The following is a 6,000-nucleotide window of genomic DNA, read 5'->3' as shown; positions in this document are numbered from 1 at the left end:
CCCCCCCCCGCACCCCCCCCCCCCCCGCCAAACCCCGCCGGTCCCACGTGGCAGCGCGCGGCGCCCCGACGGGGCGGGCGGGACGGCGGGACCCCCCCTTCACCCCCCTCACACACACACACACACACACACCCCCGCCGGTGACCCCCCCCCCCCCGGCGGGGGTGGTGCCGCCCCGGGCTGTGGCGGCGGCGGCGGCTGTGTGGGGGGGGGGCGGCGAGCGAGCCGCGCTGAGGGGAGGGAGCGGGCTACCGACATCCGGGCCCTTCGCTCGCCTCAGCCGCCGCCAGAAGCGGGGTCACCGCCGCCGCCGGACGGGGCGGGCGGCTGCCGGCACGCAGGTGGGTCCGAGTCCCGGTCCTGTTCCGCCACCCCCCCCCCCCTCCGCCCCTCCACCTCGAACCCGTCCCCAGCCGCCCCCCCCACACACCCCGGCCCTGAGGTGCGCGTCGTTGCCGCTGCCCCGTCCCGCCCCGTCCCGCCCCGTCCCGTCCCACCGGCGGGGGCGATGCTCCCCCCCCCCCACACACACACCCCCGGCTCCGCGCCGCCGGGGCTCCCTCCCTTTTAATTTCGTTTTAGACGGTAAGTTCTTTTTAAAAAATTTTATTCAATATTTAAAAAAAAAAACAAACCCAAACACACCCCCCCCCCCGCCGCATTTTCTCCCGCTTGGCCCCACCAGAATTCCCGTACCGGCGGTGGGAGAACGGGGCTGGGGGGTCCCCCGTCTGCTGCTTTCACCGACGGGGGGACCGGGGGGTGCACCGGCGGGACGCGTGTATCCCTCTCCCCATCCCCAGCCCCCTCCTCCGTGGACCCTCCTGCGTGGGGAGGCGGCGGCTTCCCTTCCCTCCTTCCCTCCTTCCCTCCTTCCCTCCTTCCCTCCTTCCCTCCTTCCCTCCTTCCCTCCCCGGGACCGGGGGGGACGGTGCCTGGTTCTCCCGGCGGGGTCGCAGCACCGGTGGGTCCCCGAGCTGCGGCAGCATCAGGCAGAGGCAGCACCGCTGTCGCCGTCGCTCCTGGCTTCCAGGTCTGCTATTCCCCCCCCCTTCTTTTTTTGTTGAATTATTATTACTATTCTTTTTTTTATTTTATTAATTATTATGATTAATTTTTAAAATTTTTTTTGTGTATCGTGGCAAAACTTTTGCTGGAGTTCCCGCTGCCTGCGGTTGCTCGCGCTGCAGCCGACACGATCCTGAGCACTGCTGCCAAGCGCACGCTGACTTATAGGATTAGCTTTTACTTGTAATTAAGGACAAGATGCAGGGGTGTCTGGGGGGTGACCGCATCGCAGCCCATCCCTTTTCCTCTGCACCTTGCACCGGGGCAGGGACCCAGTGGCTCAGGCCACCCCCCCACCCAGTGCTGGGGAGTCCTCGGTGGGTTTTTATTCCGGTTATTTATCCGGCTGCTGCCTGAGCCCGTGTAAACTCGGAGGCGGTTGTGGTTTGTGCTGGGGGTTAGGGTGGCACCTCGGGCGAGGCATTGTCCCTGCTGATGCTGAAGAGCTTCACGCTGTATCCCCGTGTCACTTAGGTTTGCCTGGCGCAGGATCCCACCTCCCCGGATAACCCTGCGTCCTGCCTCCCCGGCAGCAGCACCGAGCCTCGGCGATGCGGTACGTCTGCCGGCGTGTGCTCCCACTGCGGGCAGGAGTGGGGGGCTGGCTGCCCTCCCAGTGGGTTGCCCGGGGGAGGGGGACCTGGGGGGCTGCCTGTGTGTGTCCCCGGCCATGGTGCCCAGGGACCGGTGGGCCTGGTGGCGAGCATCCCTGGGACAGGCTCAGCGTGGGGCGAGCATCCCTGGGATGTGCTCAGTCTGGGTGTGGGGAGTGTGGGGTGAGCATCCCTGGGACGGGCTCAGCGTGGGGCGAGCATCCCTGGGATGTACTCAGCCCCGGTACGGGGAGCGTGGGATGAGCATCCCAGGCGGCATGGGTGCTTTGCCACCTCCCGTGCTGCTGGCAGCGGTCCTAGCATCCCCAAATGTCCCCGCTGTCCCCCGGCCACACGCGCCGTGCGGCAGGAGGGGGAGCTCGCACCGCGTCGGCTAAACAGGACAGGGAGCTGTGCGGGACAGGGGTCCCCAGCCTATGTGGGGTCCCGGGAGCCCCGCTCTGCCCCGAGCAAGGGGAACCCCCTTCCTCTGAACCCCCCTTTCCACCAGCCTTCACCGCAGCTCCGGCACTGAATTTCCTCTGAGCCCTCCTGCCCATATTGTGCTATTGATTGCTGAGCTGAACTTCCTCCCGAAATCATTAAAGCTTAAAAAATTGATGGCACAATAGAGCCCTTTATTAGCAACATAACTTTTCTGGCTTTCTTTTTTTCTTCTTCTTCTTTTTTTTTTTTTTAATCAACACAAAAGGGCAGAGCCTGAGCTCAGATTTGTGTCCTGTGTCCCTGCGAGAGCTGGGCAGCGTGCCCTCCTCCACCCCAGCTACCCATCAGCACAGCCGTGCTGGGCTATTTATTAGGAAAAATGGCAAAGAAGGAATCGATGTGTGCAGGTTTTTTTCTTTTTTCTTTTAATCTCAGCCTCCTCTCTTTGCAGCCTGCAGATAGGTCTATTTATTTCTGCTCTTATAAATAAAAATATTTGAATGGGGACTGTAATATTTTATTCCCTGTCATGCCCATCCGTTGGTCTAACGGCAGCTGAGTTCTTGCTCAGTATTAACTTACCATTTTAGTAACAGTTGAGTTTTCCTGAAGGAAATCCCTCCGGGCTGGCCATTACCATGTCATTGTATAACACAGCAGAAAGATGGATTACCTGGATGGATCTCCTCCAGCGTGACTTCTCCAAGTGACAGGCTTCAGCTAATTCATCCCTGCTCCTGTTGCAATCGTCGGGATGGGTTTTATAGCTTCTAGGAAATATTTGCAGTATCTCCTGGCATGTGGTTGTAAATACAGGTGCTGATTTGCCAGGTGGGACTGTTGGCAGCATCCTGCTTCATGCGAAGCCCCAGCTCCTGGAGTCAAGTCAACCCCTACGAGTTCTCCTTTACCGGAGAAATACGAAGTTTTTTCTTTTTCTGGTTATTCAGAGAGGTTTTGAGATGTGCTTGAGTGTGTCTGGATAGAGGAGAAAGAAGGAGGCAAAAAAAAAAAAAAGTACATTTATATGTGTGAGTGTGTATGGGCGTAAAATAAATCACACGATTTTGAAACCAATATATTTTGTTGAAGGATCCGTTAGTGATCCTGTGCCAGAGCAGGGACTGAAAGTCATGTAGAGGGGACACTGCCTTGCTGTGTGGCCTTGGGCCAGTCATTTATCTTCTCCGCTGCAGTGTTGGTATCTCAGGAGTGTGGCTGCCTGCACTGCCTCTGTTTTCTACCAGCCCTGTCTCAATGCTGCACGCTATCCCCCTCCTCCCCACCATAATTTTCATGTGGCTCTTGCGCCCTGTTACTTTTAGGGTGGTGCATCAGGGTGGAAACCCTTGGGTGCAAAGCAGCCCCCCAAATGCTTCCTTCCTAGGGCAGGAGCAATAGGTGCATCCCTCTGTGCTCCCCGTTTTTCAGGAGAACATCAGCTTGGTTCTGGGTAATGCTGACCACCCTGCATGCCCCCCGTTTGTCATCACTGCAGAATATTGTACGATGCTGCCAAAAATGAGGAAGCTATAAAACAGGAATAGCTCGGAGGGGTTTATATTTGCAGATCACACCAAGCTGAGTGGTGTGGCTGACCCACCTGAGGGATGGGATGCCATCCAGAGAGACCTGGACAAGCTCGAGAATTGGGCCCATGTGAACCTTGTGAGGTTCAACAAGGCCAAGTGCAAGGTCCTGCACATGTTTTGGGGCAACCCCTGGTATCAATACAGGTGGATCTCCTCCAACCCCCCTGCCATGAGCAGGGACATCTTCCACTAGATCAGGTTGCTCAGAGCCCCGTCCAACCTGGCCTGGAATGTGCCCAGGGATGGGGCATCTCCCACCTCTCTGGGCAACCTCTTCCAGTGCCTCACCACCCTCATCGTAAAACATTTCTTCCTTCTATCTAGTCTGAATCTCCCCTCTTTTAGTTTATAACCATTACCCCTTGTCCTATTGCTACAGGCCCTACTAAAAACTCTGTCTCCATCTTTCTTCTAAGCCCCCTTTAAGCATTGAAAGGCCACAATAAGGTCTCCCCGGAGCCTTCTCTTCTCCAGGCTGAACAACCCCAACTCTCTCAGCCTGTCCTCACAGGAGAGGTGCTCCAACCCTCTGATCATCTTCATGGCCCTCCTCTGGACCTGCTCCAACAGGTCCACGTCCTTCTCATGTTGGGGACCCCAGAGCTGGACGCAGTACTGCAGGTGGGCTCTCACCAGAGCGGAGTACAGGGGCAATTACATCGTATCGAAAGGACCTGAGTTTGCCTAGGCCGGGGCTTTGCAATTACCAGAACCAGGTGCCTGAAGACATATTTAGGCAGCTAAATCTATGTGAAACCCTTCTCCTTCCTGGCTCGCCCAGGGCATCCCTGCTGACCCAGCCGCCAGCCCACCGCAGCGGCACGCTCTCATCGGCAGTGAGGACTCTCCGTTCTCTTCTCCTGCCATGCTCCAGAAGCTTATACAATTTTTTTGGCGCTTTTCCCCGACGTCATTATTCTGGGTAACATGGTTTGTTTGTTTATGCTTTTTGGTTTTAATCATACTTTTTTTTTTTTTTTTATTGTGTCTGAAAAGCTCCAGGGCTTCCTTTCCCCTCCCCACTCCCAGATGGTTGCCCATAAAAAAAAAGGAAATATTAGAATAAAAAAGGAAATAGTTTGGTTCTGTAATGAATGAAGTTTGGCTTTTCCAGAGAGGATGTGGGAGAGAAAAAGTTGGGGAAAAAAAAGTGGCAGGTGTGTTTGGAGGGAAGGGTGTGCCCTGCCATGTATTTTAAGCTCTGCTGGGTCTGTGCCACTCTTTTTACAGCGCTCTGGTGAAAAGGGATCTGGGTCTCGCTCTGTGTTTAATCTCACTGTGACCGGCTCAGAGAAACCACCCTCCCCATTCTTATGAATCTGTTTCATTTATTTAATTAGATCTTAGTTCTCCATTATTGTTGCTGGGAGGGGCTGCGTTGGCTTATTTACCTAAGCTGGTTGGTCTGAAAGGGTTTACTTTTTTTTTTTTTTTTTTTTTTTTGGAGGAGGAGGAAGAGGCAGTGGGTGGGGAGTGGTGGGAATTGCCAGGCTGCTGGTTTCCTCTCCAGTGGATCTCCAGGAGCAAAGGGAGTTGCTACAAGAGCAGGGCTTAGAAGAAAGATTTCAAAGGGTGAGATGACACTGCCTGTTCCAGGTAGCAAGGAGAACCAGAAGCCAGCTCTGCCTCCGTTGCAGATGGTGGTACAGTTCCCAGGGAGCAGGACTAGGATCTCGGCAGACCTCCGTGGCTTGGAGGTCCGGCCCATCCTGGTGATACTTTGGCTGCTGTGGCTCGAGGTGGCAGCAGCTCGCTGTCACCCATAGCCATGGTGGTTGTCCGCACGCACGGTCCTTCATGCGGTGGGACGAACATCTGGCACATGTAGAGGAGGTGACACAGTGCCTGGCCACAGATGTGGAGTTAGCCCACATCCCCAAAGGTGCTGATGGGCCATGTCAACCTCCTTCTGGACACTGTGTTGGCTTCGTCAAGGGTGGTGCAGGTCTGCACCTTGCCAGACCAGAGCTGGGATATTGCAAATCCACCCACTGCTTCTGCATTGCTCACCAGCAGCAGGGCTTGCACGCCGCTTCGGGGCACTCTGTAGAGAAGAGGAGCGGTACGGGCTGATAGCATCTCATCCTGTCGGTCCATGCAAACCAATGCTGGAGCGTGCGTTGGGTGTGCTTATCGTTCCTGCAGGGTAGCAGGTCTCTGGGGTGGATAAGGATGCTGTCCCAGTTAGGACAGCTTTATCTGGGACTGGCTTTGCAGAGGCATGAGCTGATGGCCTTTAGTTGTTCTTGTCGTGGTCCAGGTGTTTTGGCAGGACATGCATCTCAATATGAAAGGTCTGT

General features: G+C 55.9%; 1 protein-coding gene across 1 annotated transcript in view; it reads left to right on the top strand.

The window, feature by feature from the left end:
- Window positions 1-245: 245 nt before the first annotated feature.
- Window positions 246-6,000, top strand: part of ZBTB7C (zinc finger and BTB domain containing 7C) — a 162,245-nt gene continuing 156,490 nt past the window's right edge. Inside the window, exons 1-2 of the mRNA XM_052778571.1 lie at window positions 246-341; window positions 1,543-1,624. The gene's annotated coding sequence lies outside the window, so the exon portion shown is untranslated. The remainder of the gene's footprint in view (window positions 342-1,542; window positions 1,625-6,000) is intronic.

This window comes from Harpia harpyja, chromosome Z, assembly GCF_026419915.1.
Source record: "Harpia harpyja isolate bHarHar1 chromosome Z, bHarHar1 primary haplotype, whole genome shotgun sequence".
Taxonomy (NCBI): domain Eukaryota; kingdom Metazoa; phylum Chordata; class Aves; order Accipitriformes; family Accipitridae; genus Harpia; species Harpia harpyja.
The sequence above is the reverse complement of the archived record's forward strand: the minus strand, read 5'-3'. Positions and strand labels throughout refer to the sequence as shown.